Raw genomic sequence first — 18,504 nt, forward strand, 5'->3', positions numbered from 1 at the left:
TAGATAGATAGATAGATAGATAGATAGATAGATAGATAGATAGATAGATAGATAGATACACAGATCAATAGATGAACAGACAAACAGATAAATATGAAGGGACTGGAAAAATGGTCTAGTGGTTAAGAGTAGATTTTATTTTCTTTCACAAAGGACTCAAATTTCTTTCTCAGAGACCCACAACCACTTACTACGCTAGACACAGGGTACATAACACCCTCTTCTGGCTTCCTTTGGCACCAGACACAGTCATAGAACACTTATACACAAACAGGCAAAACATTACCAAAAATATTTTTAAAAAGTCTTTAAAAAATAAAAAAGAAGTAAAAGAAGAAGAGCTACTTTTGATTTTAGTGGGACTTGCAGCATGTGTTTTTGTTTATGGTGCATATTTTAATCCCCAGCATGGTTTAAGGACTGTTTTGTATAACTGAGTAAGAATTCGCTCAAATTAGTATTTTTGCATCATTTATGAAAGTAGAAACTAGCTAGGTACAGTAGATGACATCTGTATTCTCAAGGAATTTGAAGTAGAAGAATGAAAAATTTCAGACCATTTTGGGCTAAAATAAATGAGTTGCAAATCATTGTGGGTACAGTGTTAGATTCTGCTTTACAGAATTATTAAAATTTAACAATAATATTATCACCCAAGAACATACTTCAGCTTAGGTTAGTAAGAGAAAACTGAAATTTTTTTATGTTTATTTTTATCATTAAAACATATCTTCTCCCTAGATGAGTCTCTTCTCTCTTCTTCTCCTTTCTCTCTTCCTTTTCTTCCTGTCTTCCTTCCTGTCCTGGTTAGTTTCTTGTCAATTTAACACAAGCTAGAAAAAGGGAGCCTTAATTAAGGAAGAATCTCCACCAGAATTTCTGTAATGTAAATCTGTGGAGGAATTTTATTGACTGATGAGGGAGATCCTAGCCTGAAAAATTCCTATGACTTCCCTCAATGATCAAATGTGTTCAGGATTTTTAAGCCAATAACCTCTTCCCCCACCAGAAATTTTTTTTTTTTTTTTTTGGTCAGGGCAACAGAAATAAAAATAGAATATTCCCTCACTCTCTTTTAAATAACCTATATTTTTTCTCCAGATGAGAAGTGAGTTGACTCTACCATTGATAAAACAATACATTCTACTAAATCATAGCAGAAGCAGTGTTTAATTATTGGGTGTTTCCTTTCAGCATTCTGTTAAACACTTTACATGGTTACTACATTCTATTTTCTCTCCACTATAATCCCATGAACTCTATAGAATGGGCTTCCCATTTATTTTGGTTTGGGAGAATGGGTCCTAGAGATTTTGAGTAGTGTGCCCAGGGCTATACTGTCAGTAGATGATAAGGCAGAGATTTAAAAGGCTAGTTCAATTCCATGGTCTTAACCCCTGGACCACAGGGCAGCACATCATAAAAGGGCTTTCCCTGAATCTCTTCAGTTGAGCCTCCCAAAAGCCCTTTAAGTTAGACATAGCTTGTGCTTTGAGCTCCACTTTACAGATGAAGGTTTAGTGATGTAAATAACTGGCTTACGACTTATACTGACATTAAAGGAAAAAGCCTAAGTCTTGATCTGCTTTTTCCTCCTGGAGCTCAATGCCCTTGGGTGTGTGGTATATTGCATAGCTCCTGAAAATCCTCAGCCCAAACCCTCCAGAAAACTCTGATTATTGTTTTCAGAGCTAAAAATAGAAACTTCTCCACTGTACTTCAGAGTTTCCTTCTAGCAAGAGAGGACAAGGCATCCTGGGTCCAAGATTACCTCCCCCATGTCTTTGCATTTCTTCAAACATACTGTTTTCCTACTTTCCAGACTCTTGTTTCTTAATCTATTTAATTATCCATGATATTGTAATGTGGATATGTTATCAGGTTTTTTTTTATTTATCATAATGCAAAACATTATAGTGTTGATTAGATTTATGGTCTAAGATACTATGGTCTCATCAAAATGTATGCTTCTCATCCTGTAATTCAAGATATAAGAATAAGGACCTGTGAGTACAGTAATATCCACCCATCTGCTGCTGTCACTATAAGAACCACACACCAGAGCTATGCCATATGCCAGGAGGAGTGCATACTCTGAGCATAGATCCTCAAGATCGCTGGGTCACATTAGGCAGAGACATAGAACTTAGAGGCATAGTTCTTAAACCTACTTAAGGTACCTGAGGTTTTTGTCAGGTTCAGTCAGTTACCTAGTCAGTTAATGCTGACACAGTTACTGTGTCATATACTTTTCTGAAAAACACTTGTAATATGTCAAGCAATGTGGACCAAAAATATTTCTGGATGAACATCCATTTATAAAATTAAAATACTTATAAATTAAAATACTTCTTCCACTTGAGACATTTTAAATATAATAGCCTCAGTTATCCTTTCATAGTTTCATATATGCACACAACATATTTCCATTCTATTCTTGGATTTGGACAGGAATTAAAATTTTATGCTCAATTTTATAGCTGTTTTGACACATTCTGAGAACATGAGTGAAAATGGGCATAATATGTTCAAAGACTTTCACAGAGCAAAGCTGGGTACATACAAATCATGTATGGTAATTGAAGATATGAAGCTGTCTTTAAATTTTTTAAATGTTTTTATTTATTAAAATTTATTTACTGTGTATTACAGCTGTAGCCCCCTTCCTCATTCCCTCTCAATCCTTCCCTCCCTCCCTCTTCTCTTCCCATGCCCCTCCCTCAGTCCACTGATAGAGGAGGTCCTCCTCCCCTTCCATCTGACCCTAGCCTATCAGGTCTCAACAGGACTGGCTGCATTGTCTTCCTCTGTGGCCTGGTAAGGCTACTCCTGCCTCAGGGGTAGATGATCAAAGAGCCAGCCACTGAGTTCATGTCAGAGTCAGTCCCTGTTCCCATTACTAGGGTACCCACTTGTATACTGAGCTGCCATGGGCTACATCTGTGCAGGGGTTTTAGGTTATATCCACTAATGGTCCTTGTTTGGAGTATCAGTCTCAAAAAAGACCCCTGTGCCCAGATTTTTTGGTTCTGTTGCTCTCCTATTGGAGCTCTAGTTCCCTCCAGGTCTTTGTGTCTCCCCCTTCTTTTCATATGATTCCCTATGAATCTCTTAATATACACGTTTTTTTGTTTGTTTGTTTGTTTGTTTTTGTTTTTTTGTTTTTTTTTTTAGTAAGAAACCTGGCTGAGATTCCCAGGAATTATCAAACTGATGCAGTGGTAAATCCCTTTCCTCACTTGATGGTAATGAATATAATTCAAGATAAAGGCAAAGAGATAGCTGGAAAATGATGAAACAAAGGAACTGACAGGTTTCCTTACTGTCCCACGCTACCCGCCTCTTCCTTTTTTTTGTTTGTTTTTGTTTTTATTTTCTCTCTCTCCTTAATAAAAAATAAAACTCTATTACTTCTCTGGGTTTGGTAGAAAATATTTCTCCTGTAAGTACTTCTACAATATTTTTCATGCAAATGATATTTTCAGTTAACTACACCAGAGAAAGTTGATCATGGATTGCTGTTTAATATATCATAGAAACTTACTTACATCTGTTCATGTATCCATCAAACTCTTTATTGATTGCTTACTCTGTGCTGGGAGATTGTTAGGAACCAAGTACTGATCTATAAATCTATAAACACACGTCATAACAATCAATAATATTCAGACTAACAACTTGCATCACGGTGACTGTTTTTACTCATATGTTCTTGCAGAAAATCAGCGGTCACTTTTCTGTCACCCACTCGACGGCACTGTTTTGCTGAAAGGAAAAGGAACTCCTAATTTAATGTAACATTTCCTTAGGGCAGTGTGACATGTGTGACATGTTAGGCATGTTACTGTCTGTGTCCTCGTGATCTTTAGTCATTGTCTGCCTCTGTCAAAAGTGGGGCGTGCTGTGAACTTGAGTAATTATTTAATTTGGTAATTTACCATTATGATCCTGTTTGAACACCGACACAGTTTTGCACACCAGGGAGAGAAAATTCCCACTATGGGTAGTACTGTGACAATAGTACCAGAAAATACAACCTTTCGAAGAGAATGGCAGCAAATCTCACCATCATGTCTCCCTCCCTGTAATGCTTAACCCCTGACCTGCTTCTTCTTGATGGTCAGGGCACTGTTAAGCACATACCCGTTGACCAATCTTCTATTTTAGCATAAGATACTAATCTTTTGTATACTCATAACTTTCATTCATCCATTTTCCTCTCTCTACTCTAGCATGCTCCTCTCTACGTTAGCATGCTAGTTGGTATATTGATAGCTTGTTATTACTCTAACAAGCCACTCTCTTCTACTTTGAATCTAGTCATTACTGTCTCATTTGCTTCTATGTGCAATGGAACTTCATGCAATGTCTTATAGTCTTTTTTTTGGGGGGGAGGGAGTTTACAAACATAACACCTCTACCTTCACTCACACCTGTGCTAGTAACTGAAGCTGCACATTTCACATTAGCACAACAACCCCACAGTCAACCTCAGTCCTCAAGCTGATCTAAAAGCCTCTAGTACAGCAGACACATCACTTCTTGTCATTTCTTTCTCTTCTTGGTGTAGTGGGTACATTCATCCAACTCCATTTCATTCTCTTCTTTGCCAATTTAGTATCTTTTTCAACATGTCTATACTTTTTAATGACAAAGCGTTCCAAATCATTTTCAATATTTTTCTATTTTCTGTACAATAGGATAATTCTTAAAGAATTAAACCTTACATAAAATGTTAACTACGCCAAATTTTAGCCTTATAATTTGGTCTTGCAGCTAAGTTAAAAATTTCTCTGTACTTCTGCCTGTTTGATAAGTCCTAGGTAGATTTGAATATACACCTTAAGCCAATGATACTCAAATATGAGCCTCCAATCTTTATCTATAAGTAATTAAAGCTAACTCAGTCTTTGAAGGAACTACCAATCTTTAGTCATTGTTTTTAATTTCTCATAGACAATAACCATTCTAAATTCTCAGCTTGTTCTTGCTTCAGTCAAATATTTTATCTCTGTTGCTAATCTAATGAATGTTCTTCAAACTATGGTAAAAATGTCCAATAACATCTCGGCTTGCAGTCTTGTTTCCTTTCAATCTCTGCAGTTAATTCTAAACACAGCAGCTTGGTCACTTCTTCAAAAGCTATCAATTATTTGCTTCATAGTCTGTGTAAAACCTAAATTTTCAAACTGGCCTCTGTGTCATAGAAAAGACTGTTATTCTTCTATCCCCTGTGACCTTTCTTGCCCATCAACACTACATCCTTCCATGTTCATTCCACTCTTTTCTTACCAATCTCATCACCCTGCACCCAGGCACCCATAATACAACTGCAACTTTTCATTGGCCAATCTATCACCTGGAACACCGTGCTCACAGAAACATACAGAATGTCATATCCTTAAGCATAGTTTATATTTAAACGTAGTTGAAGACTGAGAAACAACTGTGAAAATAATGCCGTGTCCCATATAGAACATGATTTTTTAAAATCTAACACTAGTATTATGATATTTGTGTAATTAGGTAACCAGTTATGATGCTGTGTATAATTCTCTGTGTATATGATGTATACACAGTTCTCTACAAGACCGTTAACTATAATGGCAGAAATGTCTTTCTCTATCAGACATTCAAATGGTGGCTGATGTATGATAAGAAACCACCATTATTAAGTCAAGGCATTAAAAAGTGCCATAGGGTGTTAGTGAAATAAACAGAAACATGGAGAACTGGGCAAATCTCTATAACCCAATTCCTTGGTTGACTATTATATGACCTTTCTTTTCTACAGGTGCCAGTAGTGGTAGCTTCACACTTACTACTCCGTCTATGGAAATATTTTAAATATTAAGCCAGAAACAAACATTGGCAGAAGCATGAAATAGTGTCACATGAGCAGCATTTCTCTACGGCAGCAATGTGATAGCAACCTCTCCCTGAAGCCAGAAAACCTTCCCTACTGTGAATTGATTAGTTTAACATTCTTGCAAGTCAAAGAATATAACTGGAAAAAAAACCCAAAACAAAAATTGAGGTGCTATTTTATGTATGTATGTATGTATGTATGTATGTATGTATGTATGTATGTATGCATGCATTTATTTACTTACTTACTTACTTACTACAATTTATTCACTGTTTATCCAGGCTGTAGTTCCCTCCATTTCCTTCCAGTCCCACCTACTTTCTTTCTTCCCTCCCTATGCCCCTTCCCTAGTCCACTGATAAGGGAGGACCTCCTCCTCTTCTATCTGATCCTTGCCTATTTTGCATAAACAATTACTTGGTTTCAGTAAATTTTAGTATAATGCCGAACTCGCTTATCCTTTTATTTTCAGTATGAAGAAGACTCTCTGTACGAGGATTCATCAAGAAAGATTTTTAAAAATCTGTTGAAAATACAAAAGAAAGTGCATTTCATTCAATCTACTGAAGAACTTTAGTATCCCAAAAAAAAAAAAAAAAAAGGCAAATGTGAAAGAGAAATGCAATTACAAGTACGAACTACAAAAGCTATAACTAAGGGTTGCACTCCATTTCCAAGGTGACAGCTCCTCATCTGTTCTCAAAGAACAGCCACCACCTGGGAAAAGCAGGGAAGAACTCTCCTCCAACTTCTGGCCTGCGAGAGTCCAGCCCAAGAGGTTCTGTCTTCCCTGAGCCATCAGTGCCCATCTCCCCAATCCCCAGGTGCTCCAAGGTCCTTCCTCAGGGTGATCTCCATTACTGGGGCCACATTTCTACCTGTATTCTTGAAGACCAGCAACCATCAGTGAACAGCAGCCATCGGGGATCAGCAGAAAATGGCACCCATCAAGGATGAAGAGAATCTGGTATGTCCCATTTTCTGGTCCCCTTCTCTACCTATAATCCTAGATACCAGCAGCCTTTAGAGACTACCAGTTCTCTCTATATCCCTGGAGGCCTGCTACTACCCAGGAAATCCAGAGAACTGCTACCATCCAGGACCACCAGCTATACCTACTAGCTGGTCCTAGAGGCCAGCCACCATCAGGCACCACTAAGTTTGCTAACACTAGGGATAGCTAAACACAGGGATAGCTAAATGGCTAGGGGGGAAAAAAAAGCAACAAAGCACAAGGCCATATAGCACCACCAGAAACCAGCTATCCTATCTCAACAAGCTCCAGATATCCTAATACACCTGAAAGACAAGAAAATGATCTTAAACCTGGCGCTATGAAAATAAAAGGAACATAAATCTCTCAAAGAAAGAAAGAAAATCCATTCAAACAGGTAACATCTGGAATGGATCCCTTAAAGTGATACAAGAAAACAGAGTCAAACAGGAGACGTGAATGAATAAACCTTTTCAAAGTCTAAAAATGAAAATAGAAGCAATAGAGAAAATACCATCTGAGGCAGTCCTGGAGATAAAAAAAACCTAGGGACGAGAACAGAAACTACAGACACAACTACCACCATCAAAAGACAAGAGATGGAAGAGAAACTCTCTGGTGCAGAAGACACGACTGAAGAAATTGACTCATCAGTGAAAGAAAATGTTAAATCTAAAAATCTCCTGACATTAAAAAGTCCAAGAAATCTGGGACAGTATAAAAAGACAAAAACTTAGAATATTAGGAATAGAAGACTCACAGCTCTAAGGCTCAGAAAATATTTTCAAGAAAGAGAAGAAAATTCCAACAACCTAAAGAAACTGAGGTCTATAAATATAAATGAAGCTTACAGAATACCAAATAGATTGGATCAGAAAAGAAAATACTCCAACCACATAATAATTAAAACACTAAATATACAGAACAAAGAAAGAATATTAAAAGCTGCAACAGAAAATGGACAAGTCACATATAAAGGCAGACTTATCACTCCACAGACTCTAAAAGCAAGAAAGGCCTGGGCAGATATCTTACAGACACTAAAGGGTCAGAGATGTCAACCCTGACAACTATACTCAGGTAAACTTTTAATTACCATAGACGGACAACACAATATATTGCATGACAAAACCAAATTTAAATTAATTTAAACTACACTCTCCACAAATGAGTCCTATGGAAGATACTGAAAGAAATCTCTAACCTAAGGAGGCTAAAAACATCCAGGAATACATGCAAAGTAAATAATCCCACATCAGCAAAACCAAAAGAAGGGAAGAACACACCCACCACACCCATACACTCCACCACCAACATTAAAATAACAAGAATTAGCAATCATTGGTCATTAATATTATTAAATATCAATTTCTCAATAAAAAGACTCAAGCTTAAGAATGGATGCTAAAACAGGAACTATCAATCTGCTGCATACAAAAAACGCACCTCAGTAGTAAAGATAGACATGATTTCAAAGTAAACGGCTGGAAAAAAAAAGATTTTCCATTAAAAGGGACCCAAGAAGCAAGGTGGAACAGTCATTCTAGTCTAACAAAATAGACATTCAACCAAAATTAATAATGAAAAAAGATGGGGAAGGGCACATCATACTCATCAAAGGAATAATCCTCCAAGATGACATCTCAGTTCTGAATATATTTGCCTCAAATGCGAAGGCACCCAAATTCATAAAAGATACAATACTAAAACTTAAACTACATGTCAAACTTCACACAGTAATAGTAAGAGACTTCAATATCCCATTCTCAATAATGGACAGATCATGAAGACAGAAACCAGAGAAAAAATGAAACGAACATATGTCATGAACCAAATGGACCTAACAGATATCTACAGAACATTTCACTCAAACATAAAAAGATATACATTCTTCTCAGTAACAAATAGAACCTTCTCCAAAATTGACAATATAATTGGTCACAAAGCAAGCCTCAACAGATACAAGAAAATCAAAATAACCCCTTGTATTTTATCAGACCACAACAGATTAAAGCTAGATTTCACAACAACAGAAACAAGAGAAATCCTATAAACTCATGAAAACTGAACAACTTCTACTTAGCAAACACAGGGTCAGGGAAGAAATAATGAAAAAATTAAAGTATTTCTAGAAATTAATGAAAATTAAGGCAGAACATACCCAACCTTATGGGACACAATGGAAGCAGTGCTAAGGGAAAAGCTCCAAGCACTATGTGACTTTATAAAGAAATTGGAGAGCTCTCATACTAGTAACTTGAAAGCACAAATAAAAAGGCTAGAAGAAAAACAAGCAAATACCCAAGAGCAATAAATGGCAGGAAATAATCAAACTCAGGGCAGAAATCAATAACTTAGAAACAAAGAGAACGATATAAAGAATCAATGAAACCAGGGATGGTTCTTTGAGAAAATCAAGATAGACAAACCCCTAGCCAACTAAATACAAGACAGAGAGAAAGTGTTGAAATTAATAAAAATCAGAAATGAAAATGTGACATAACAACAGATACCAAGAAATCCATAGAATCATTAAATCTTAGTTCAAAAACCTGTGCTCCACAGAAATTCAAAAATCTAAACAAAGTAGATGATTTTCTTGATAGATACTTCTTATCCAACTTAACTCAAGATCAAGCAAACAATTTAAATAGACCTATAACCACTAAATAATAAAAGCCTTGATAGTAAAAAGCCAGATAGTATTAGCAGAGAATTATACTAGACATTCACAGGAGAGTTAAAACTGGTATTTCTCAAACTATTCCACAAAACCGAAACTGAAGGAACATTGCCAAATTCATTTTATGGGCCACAGGCACCTTGCTACCCAAACCACACAAAAACTCAGCAAAGAAAGAAAATTTCATACTAATTTCCCTCATGAATATTGATGCAAAAATTCTCAGCAAAATACTCCCAAACCAAATCTAAGAAAGCATCAAATACATTATCCAACATGGTCAAGTAGGCTTCATCCTAGAGATGGAGGGTTCAACGTATGAAAATCCATCAATGCATTTCACCATATAAACAAAATGAAAGAGAAAAAAAAACACATTATCATTTCACTAGATGCTGAAAAAGCCTTTGACAAAATCCAAAACCCTTTTATAATAAAAGTCTCAGAGCAATCAGGGAAACAATGCCCATAACTAAACATCATAAAAGCAACATAGAGCAACCCGATAGCCAATATCAAATAAAATGGAGAGAAATTCAAAGCAATTACAATAAAATCAGGGGCAAGACAAGGCTGCCCACTCTCTCCATATCTCTTCAATAAAGTACTTGGAGTTCTAGCTAGATCAATAAGACAACTAAAGGAGATCAACGGGATAAAATTGGAAAGGAAGAAGTCAAAGTATCCCTATTTTCAGATAATATAATTGTATACATAAGTGACCCCCAAAATTCTGCCAGAGAACTCCTACAGCTGATAAAAACGTCAGTGAAGTGTCTGGATATAAAATTCACTAAAAAAAAAAAAAAAAAAAAAGTAGCTCTCCTGTGTACAAACAACAAACATGATAAGATGGTAAGAAAGAAATTAGAGAAACAACACCTTTCACAATAGCCACAAATAATATTAAGTATATTAGTGTAACTCTAATCATGCAAGTGAAAGACCTGTATGAAGAAAACTTCAAGTCTCTAAAGAATGAAACAGAAGATATCAGAAACTGAAGATATCAGAAGGTGGAAAGATCTCCCATGCTCCTGGATCAAGAGAATTAACATAGTAAAAATGACCATCTTACCAAAAGTAATCTACAAATTCAGTGCAATTACCATCAAAACACCAACACAATTCTTTACAAACCCTGAAAGAAAAATTCTCAACTTCATCTGGAAAAAAAAAAATAGCTAAAACAACTATACAATGAAAGAACTTCTGGAGGTATCTCTATCCTTGACTTCAAGGTGTACCACAGAGCATTGGTAATAAAAACTGCATAATACAGGCATAGAAACAGACTGGTAGATCAATTGAATTGAATCAAATACCCAGATATAAACCTACTGACACTTGATTCTTGACAAAGAAGCCAAACCATATAATGGAAAAAAGACAGCATCTTCAACAAATGTTGCTGGTCTAACTGGATGTCTCCATGTAAAAAGATCCAAATAAATTCATATTTGTCACCCTGCACAAAACTTAAGTCTAAGTGAATGAAAGACCTCAACATAAAACCAGAAACAGTAAATCTCTTAGAAGAAAGTAGGGAAGAGCCTTGAACTCATTGGTACAAGAGACAGTTTCCTGAACAGAACACCAACAGCTCAGGCTCCATGATCAATAATTAATAAATGGGACATCATGAATCTATAAACAAACAAACAAACAATAAAGTAGTCGGTCGGAGCCAAGATGTCGGCGCCAGGAGAGCACTGTGTCTGAGAAGCTGGACAGCACTCTCCGTGCAGCGACCAGGAGACTGAACTCTGGGCCCTAAAACTACAGCGATCGTGTTTCCCAGGTGAGGGGAGGCTCCCACGGCGTGGGAATCGGTCAGGTCCACTCTCGGGCCGCACAGCCAGAACCCGGAAGAGAACCTTGCTAACACGGGCTTTGGGTCTCCGGGCTGGAGCCTCAAGCCTGCTTGTCCCGATCAGTTTCCCAGGCTGATCAGTGGGCACAAGGGAGCCAGAGACTAGGAGTCCCAGGCGAAAGAAAACCCGACGGGGAAGGAAAGTTGCGAGTCACTCAGTCTTTCTCTGGAAGGTCTCACAGACCGCGGGTACCCACCGCTATCACAACTGAGCTCCTGCCACACAGAGCAGCTGCGCGCCCAGCTCACCAGTACAGACTGGAGCTGCTCGCCCCAGTGCAACACAGACTGGGAATCCCTGTCCGGAGAGGGCCCCACAGGGAAGGAAGAAACCGTGCTGCTGGGGTCACCTAGGCTTTGCCTGGGGAAAGTCTAGCAGACCGCAGATCGCAAACAGGCAAGTATGCCCAGCCATTACAGATCCGAACCCAAGCAAGGAGCACAGAGTTATTGGGAACCCAGCTCCCGCAGACTAGCAGGCGGGCGCACGTTCCGCCAGCCCAGAGGCCTGCTTTGTACCAACTATTCCTTACAGACAGAACTGTGTGCCCCAAGACACCAGAGTCTTAGAGTCACTGTCTGGAAAAACCCTCACAAGGAACAAGGAACAAAGCAAAGGGGATGGACTTAGGCAACCCAGTATATCCCCAGAAAAGGTCCCACAGACTGACCAACCCAGGGAACTGCTGTGCCCCAGATAGCCTGCTGTTACCAGGAGAGCAGTATTCACCCGTCACAGATTACCTCTTGGGTTCTGGGGCACAGAGCCCCAACCTCAGACCTACAATAGACGGGAAACCCTCAGATCAACCCCCAGATACTGCTCCAAAGGGCAACCACTTATCCCTAACAAAACCGACCAAACCACGGGACACACAGGTTACAGCAGGTGATCACTAAATTTACAGCAAGAAACCCAGAAGGAAGGCAGCTGTCTCCAGGACTTCTCCCAGTGAGAGGAGAACCCTTTTGACTAATCAGGACCACAGTTACCACCCAGGTCTCTATGCCTGAGGTGAGCTGCAGCAACTCCAGAAAAACACTGGCCATCCAGTGACTATACCCAAAAAGCTGAGAAGGCTTCCTTCAGGAAAAACCATCTTCCTGCCAAAGGGATTCTCTCCACTACAAGAGTCCAGGAACAACCAGAAACTAACTTCAAATAACTAAGATAACCCAATGGGTAGAGGACAGCGTAAAAGTTTAACCAACAAAAGCCAGAGCAATATGGCATTTCCAGAACCCAGTTGTCCAGGGGCAAATAGCCCTAGACACCCCAGCATAATTGAAATTCAAGGAGATGACCTAATATCTATGCTCATGAAGAAGATAACAGAGGAAACAAATAAAATACGAAAAGAAATAGAGGAAGCTGCAGCCAAACAGTTTGTGGCCTTTAGAGAGGAAATGCTTAAATCACTGAATGAAATAAAAGAAACAGTGGATTGTTCAAACAAACAGCTGAAGGAATTGATGGAAAAACATGAAAATACAGTCAGACAGGTGAAGGAAACCAACAAAATAGCTCAAGACCTGACGATAGAATTGGAAAAATTAAAAAAAAAAATACACAAATGGAAGAAATTGTGGAGAGAAAGAACTTAGGGAAAAAAGCAGGAACTACAGAGGTTAGCATAACCAATAGGCTACAAGAAATGGAAGAAAGAATCTCAGGTGTGGAAGATACAATGGAAGAAATAGATGTATTCGTAAAAGAAAATGTTAACTCTAAAAAATTCCTGACACAGACCATCCAAGAAATTCAAGACAACATAAAAAGACAAAACCTAAGAATAATAGGAATAGAGGAAAAAGAAGATTCCCTGCACCAAGGCCCAGAAAATATTTTCAACAAAATCATTGTAGAAAATTTCCCCAACTTAAAGGAGAGGCCAATAAGAATACAAGAGGCCTATAGGACACCCAATAAATTAGACCAGAAAAGAAAATCCTCCCGCCACATAATAATCAAAACCGTAAGTATACAGAACAAAGAAAAAATACTAAAATCTGCAAGAGAAAAAGGCCAAGTAACATATAATGGCAAACCCATTAGAATCACACCTGACTTTTCAACAGAGACTATGAAAGCCAGAAGGGCCTGGACCGATATCATGCAGACCCTAAGAGAACACAGATGTCAGCCCAGGCTACTATACCCAGCAAAACCTAAGTCCTTATAGATGGAGAAAACAAGATATTCAATGACAAAAACAAATTTCAACAATACCTACACACAAATCCAGCATTACAGAAGACACTAGAAGGGAAAATACAACCCAAGAAAAACTAGCTACATTCAAGAAAACACAGGAAATAAATAACCCCACTACAGTAAAACAAAAAGCAACCAAGCACACAACCATATGACCACAGCCAACATCAAATTCAAAGGATCTAACAACCAGTGGTCATTAATCTCTCTCAGTATTAATGGACATAATTCTCCAATAAAAAGACACAGACTAACAGAATGGATGCGTAAACAAAACCCAGCAATCTGTTGTATACAAGAAACACACCTAAGTCACAAAGATAGACATTACCTGAGGGTAAAGGGATGGAAGACGGCTTTCCAAGCAAATGGATGCAAGAAGCAAGCATCAGTAGCCATTCTAATATCAGATAAAATAGACTTTCAACCAAAATTAATCAAAAGAGATGGGGAAGGACACTTCATACTCATCAAGGGAAAATTCCACCAAGAAGACATCACAATCCTGAACATCTATGCCCCAAATACAAGGGCACCCACATTTGTGAAAGAAACATTGATAAAACTTAAACAACACATAGATCCCCACACATTAATAGTGGGAGACTTTAACACCCCAGTCTCAACAAAGGAAAGGTCAACGAAACAGAAATTAAACAAAGAAACAATATCTCTAGCAGAGGTCATGAATCAAATGGACCTCACAGACATTTACAGAAACCTTACACCCAAACACACACACAAAAAATTACCTTCTTCTCAGCACCTCATGGAACCTTCTCCAAAAGAGACCACATAGTTGGTCACAAAGCAAGCCATAACAAATACAAGAAGATTGAAATAATCCCTTTTATCCTGTCTGATCACCATGCAATAAAGCTGGACCTCAATAACAACAGAAATAGCAAAAAGCCTACACATACATGGAAACTGAACAACTTGCTACTGAATGAGAGCTGGGTCAGGGAAGAAATAAAGAAAGAAATTAAAGGCTTCCTAGGACTCAATGAAAATGAAGACACAACATATCCAAATTTGTGGGACACAATGAAAGCAGTGCTAAGAGGAAAGTTCATAGCACTAAGTGCCTTCAAGAAGAAATTCGAGACAGCTCATTCAAGCAACTTAATGGCCCACTTAAAAACCCTAGAAAAAGAAGAAGCAGACACACCAAAAAGGAGTAGACGGCTGGAAATACTCATACTCAAGGCTGAAATGAATCAACTAGAAACAAATAAAACAATTCAAAGAATCAATGAAACCAAGAGCTGGTTCTTTGAGAAAATCAACAAGATCGACAAACCCTTAGCCAAGCTAACTAAAAGGCAGAGAGACACCACCCAAATCAACAAAATCAGAAATGAAAAGGGGGACATAACTACAGACACTGAGGAAATCCAAACAATCATTAGGACTTACTTCAAAAGTCTATACACAACAAAATTTGAAAATCTAAATGAAATGGACAATTTTCTTGATCGATTCCACTAACAAAGCTAAATCAGGACCAGGTAAATCAATTAAATAGTCCTCTATCCCCCAAGGAAATAGAAGCAGTCCTCGAAAGTCTCCCATCCAAAAAAGCCCAGGACCTGATGGTTTCAGTGCAGAATTCTACCAGACATTCAAAAAAGAGTTAACTCCAATTCTCTTCAAACTATCCCACAAAATAGAAACAGAAGGAACATTACCAAACTCATTCTATGAAGCCACAGTCACCTTGGTACCTAAACCTCACAAAGACCCAACCAAAAAAGAGAACTTCAGGCCAATCTCCCTTATGAACATTTATGCAAAAATACTCAACAAAATACTCGCAAACCGAATACAAGAACACATCAAAGATATCATTCACTATGACCAAGTAGGCTTCATCCCAGGTATGCAGGGGTGGTTCAATATATGGAAATCCATCAATGTGATCCACCATATTAACAAACTGAAAGAAAAAATAACACATGATAATCTCCCTAGATGCTGAAAAAGCATTTGACAAAATCCAACATCCATTCATGTTTAAAGTATTGGAGAGATCAGGGATACAAGGCACATATCTAAACATAGTAAAGGCGATATACAGTAAACCTATAGCCAACATCAAACTAAACAAAGAAAAACTTAAAGCAATCCCACTGAAATCAGGGACAAGACAAGGCTGCCCACACTCTCCATATCTCTTCAACATAGTTCTGGAAGTCCTTGCTAGAGCAATAAGACAGTTGAAGGAGATCAAGGGGATACAAATTAGAAAGGAAGAAGTCAAATTATCACTATTTGCAGATGATATGATAGTATACGTGAGTGACCCCAAAAACTCCACCAGAGAACTACTACAGCTGATAAACACCTTCAGCAAAGTGGCCAGATACAAGATTAACTCAAAAAAATCAGTAGCCCTCCTGTATACAAAAGACAAAAGGGCTGAGAAAGAAATTAGAGAAACAACACCCTTCACAATAGCCACAAATGACATAAGGTACCTCGGAGTAACCCTAATCAAGGAAGTCAAAGACTTGTATGAAAAAAATTTCAAGTCTCTGAAGAAAGATTTAGAAGAAGATATGAGAAGATGGAAAGATCTCCCATGCTCATGGCTTGGCAGGATTAACATAGTAAAAATGGCCATCTTACCAAAAGCAATCTACAGATTCAATACAATTCCCATCATATTACCCACACAATTCTTTACAGACCTGGAAAGAAAAATTCTCAACTTCGTATGGAATAACAAGAAACCGAGAATTGCTAAAACAATCCTCTACAATAAAAGATCTTCTGGAGGTATCTACATCCCTGATCTTAAGTTGTACTATAGAGGAACAGTTTTTAAAACTGCATGGTACTGGCATAGAAACAGAATGATGGATCAATGGAAGCAAACAGAGGACCCAGAAATAAACCCACACACTTATGGACACTTGATCTTTGACAAAGATGCCAAACCCATACAATGGAAAAAAGACAGCATCTTCAACAAATGGTGCTGGTCCAACTGGATGTCTACATGTAGAAAGATGAAAATAGATCCATACTTATCACCCTGTACAAAACTGAAGTCCAAGTGGATCAAAGACCTCAACATAAAACCAGACACATTAAATCGGCTAGAAAAAAAAGTGGGGAATACCCTACAACTCATTGGTACAGGAGAAAACTTCCTGAACAGAACACAAACAGCACAGGCTATAAGAGCAACAATCAATAAATGGGACCTCATGAAACTGAAAAGCTTCTGTAAACCAAAGGACACCGTCATCAAAACAAAGCAACTGCCTACAGATTGGGAAAGAATCTTCACCAACCCTTTATCTGACAGAGGACTCATATCCAGTATATATAAAGAACTAAACAAGCTGAAAAGCAGCAAACCAAGTAATCCACTTAAAAAATGGGGAACAGAGCTAAACAGAGAATTCTCAATAGAGCAATATCGAATGGCAGAGAAGCACTTAAATAAATGTTCAACCTCATTAGCCATTAGGGAAATGCAAATCAAAACAACCCTGAGATTTCACCTTACACCCATTAGAATGGCCAAGATGAAAAACTCAAGTGACAACACATGCTGGAGAGGTTGTGGAGAAAGGGGAACCCTTCTCCACTGCTGGTGGGAATGTAAACTTGTACAACCACTCTGGAAAGCAATCTGGCGCTTTCTCAGACAACTAGGAATAGCGCTTCCCCAAGATCCAACCATACCACTCCTAGGCATATATCCAAAAGAGGCTCAAGTACACAAAAAGGACATTTGCTCAACCATGTTTGTAGCAACTTTATTTGTAATAGCCAGAAGCTGGAAAAAGCCCAGGTGCCGCTTAACTGAAGAATGGATGCAGAAATTGTGGTACAACTATACAATGGAATATTACTCTGTAATGAAAAATAAGAAAATCATGGAATTTTCAGGTAAATGGTGGGACCTGGAAAGGATCATCCTGAGTAAGTTGTCCCAGAAGCAAAAAGACACACATGGTATATACTCACTCATATAGACATACAACATAGGAAAAACCCACTAAAATCTATGCATCTAAAGAAAGCAAGCAAAAGAGAGGACCCTAACTAAAATGTTCAATCCCCACCTGAAAGGCAGAGAGGATGGACATTAGAAGAAGAAAACAGGAAACAACCTAGAAACCTGCTACAGAGGGCCTCTGAAAGCCAGAAGAAGAAAATAGGAAACAAACTAGGAACCTACCACAGAGGGCCTCTGAAAGCCTCTGCCCTGCAGACTATCAAAGCAGATGCTGAGCCTGATGGCCAACTGATGGGCAGAGTGAATAGAATTTTATGTAAGAAGTGGGAAATAGTAAGAGCTGGAGAGGACAGGAACTCCACAAAGAGAGCAACAGAACAAGATAATTTGAACACAGGGAACTTCCCAGAGACTCATACTCCAACCAAGGACTATTCGTGGAGATGACCTGGAACCCCTTTACAGATGTAGCCCATGGCAGGTCAGTGTCCAAGTGGTTTACCTAGTAATGGGAAGAGGGACTGCCTCTGACATAATCTGATTGGCCTGCTCTTTGATCACCTCCCCCTGAGGGGGGAGCAGCCTTACCAGGCCACAGAAGAGGACAATGCAGCCACTTTTGACAAGAATTGATAGACTAAGATCAGAAAGGAGAGGAGGACCTCCCCTATTTGTGGACTTGGGGAGGGGCATGCATGCAGAAATGGGAGATAGGGTGGGATCGGAAGGGGAGGAGGGAGGGGCTTATGGGGGGATACAAAATGAATAACGTGTAATTAATAAAAAATAAAAAGTTAAAAAAAACTTAATTAAATAAACGTGAAAATTGCTTAACGAATTTTAAAAAATAATAGTAATAATAAAGTAGTCAAGCAAAGGACACTCTCAACAGAA

This window comes from Psammomys obesus, unplaced genomic scaffold (assembly GCF_907164565.1).
Source record: "Psammomys obesus unplaced genomic scaffold, mPsaObe1.curated_primary_1811, whole genome shotgun sequence".
Taxonomy (NCBI): Eukaryota; Metazoa; Chordata; class Mammalia; order Rodentia; family Muridae; genus Psammomys; species Psammomys obesus.